Below are 2,431 nucleotides of genomic sequence, written 5' to 3' on the forward strand. Positions count from 1 at the left end.
GAGGGGAGGAAGGGAGAGAGGGGGAGAGAGAAAGGGAGGGAGGGAGGGAAGGAAGGAAGGAAGGAAGGAAGGAAGGAAGGAAGGAAGGAAGGAAGGAAGGAAGGAAGGAAGGAAGGAAGAAGGGGCAAACATTCCTGGTACATTAGCCCCAACTAGGAAGTAATGGATTTTATCCACCCTCATGTCACCAGCATTTACAGAAATTATCTGCTGCATGAGCGACAGGCTGGGGACTAGACTGACAGGCCCAGAGAGCCCCAAATCACAGCCACCCTGGCAGTCTTTGGCCAATTTTATTTGGTCTGCTTTGAGATGCTGGAAAGGGGCAGCTAGAAATGGGGTCTGGGGCTTCCACACACACACCATTGATATGATCCCTGCCTGGCTTGGTCCCCAGACTTCTGAGCCATGGGAAGCCTGTTTGAGAGGCAGGCAGGGCTCAGAGAAGCCCCTCAAGCATCTCTGTTACCCTGACCCACCCTCAAGCCTCTGCCTGCCCTGCCCAGCTAAGTTCCTGGCAGGGGAAGGCACTGTAGGAGACTTACATCATTACCCTGGTGCTAGGTTGCTGGAAGCAACTCTAGAATGAGGTTCTTGGCATCTCTGCTGAGCTCTGTCCCATGGGGGGAAGGCGGGGGCTCTGGAAAGGATTTCTGGACCCCAACGCTCGGGGATGTCTGCTTCAAGCTAAAGGCTCCTTCAGTGGGGCCCGCACTTGCCTTTCTCCAATTGAAGGGACTCTAGAAGACGCATGTGCAGGGGGCCTCTCATAGGGTCTTGAGAGGAGTGGCCCGATCCTGGTCTTTAGATTCCAATAAATGAGTGAATAAATAAATAAATAAATAAATAAATAAATAAATAAATAAATTGTAAGTCCTGTTCAGACTTAAATCATTTACTCCCCCACCCCCGAATAATCCTAAGTCCTTCCATGAGGAAATGTTCTACTTCCTTATGAGAAATCACCGTTTGCCTATACGCCCAGCCTATTAGAAGAAATTCAGAGATTATTCATTGTTAGGAACCATTCTCCGTTAACCATCAAACATGCCCACAGCAATCGTCTCTTGGTAATAGATCGTTGTGAGGAGGGGCTGACCTCGCATCCGGGCCTTTCCCCAGACCCGTGCTATGGAGTCAAGAGCAGAATGAACATGAAGAGAGAGAAACTTTATCCCAGAGGGCAAAAAAATTAAGAAGGGGCTCCAAAACCCGATAATCAGTATAAATACAGTTTAGTCTGAATTTCTAAAGACCTAAGTGCATGATATAGCACAAAAAAATTCTATATTTTAAATCAAAATGATCAACCAGCCTTATGGATTTTCCTCGGTTTTCTTCTGTTTGCCTTTTGAAGGCAGGAGTTCTCTGGGCATCATGGCTTCCCCAATCAATGACCAGTATTGACAGGTGAGCCTGCCTGGGAAGAATATACAATAGACACACTGAGAGTACACAGGATTTAGCTAGGGAAAAAATGATTAGAAAACTAGTGTTCCTAACTGGGACATGAAAAAGCCCTTCCTATTCGTTGAGCCAGTTAGTTGGTGAATGAGATCCGTGACTGATGGTGGCTAAGTCAGCTCCGGGTTCTGAGCTGCCTACATGGACTGCCAAGTTTTCTTGTCCAGGCAGCAGGGCTCAGAGGTCCTAAGACCCCTTTGGCTTTCTGCCACCGAGGCACTCCAGAGCCAGAGGGATCTCTTCCCCACATGCCCCGCCCCCTGCTTACAGTACTTGTGAGTAATTCTAAAGGAAGCTGATGGGGAAAGCCCTGCACAGCTATGGGAACCTAGTAAATAGGTGCCTGGGCCACAAGATAACACAAGGTTCCTGTCACCTTTGGTCCCTCTGCTGTGATTTTTGGTAAGCATTCCGACTTTGGCCAACAAACAATTCTAGGAATCAAGGGAACATTGAATCCTTATGTCTGGGAAAAAAAAAAACCCACGGGGGCTAGCGGGCTGGAATGTTCCTTTCAGACTGAACCCACTCCAGACACCACTGCATTCTGAGCTGTCTTTAAGGTGTTGTTCAGAGTTGCCTTGAAGCATCTGTCCTGGAAGTTTCCAAGAAAAGGAGTTCATTTTAAGCTAGTACCTTTTCCCATTCAGTTCAACGCAGCTCCGTTGTTATCTCCCCATGATGAGAGGAGCGGCAGAGAATAAGGCACACAGAGTCCCCATGCCAAGGGGGTCCATGCATAAGAGGGGAACAGAGCATGGGTGCCAGACACAGACCACATGGGTTCAAGTCCTGACTCTATTCCTTCTAAGATGTATGCTCTTGGACAAGTCATTTCATTCTGAGACTCAGTTTCCCTGTTTGTAAGATGGACATGATCATTAAGTAGCTTTCTCATGGATCTATCCCATGAATTAAAGCTGAATTTCTTAGAACAGACAGTGGCCCGTCAGCAACAAACAAATCA

Source organism: Mus caroli, chromosome 6 (genome assembly GCF_900094665.2).
Source record: "Mus caroli chromosome 6, CAROLI_EIJ_v1.1, whole genome shotgun sequence".
NCBI lineage: Eukaryota > Metazoa > Chordata > Mammalia > Rodentia > Muridae > Mus > Mus caroli.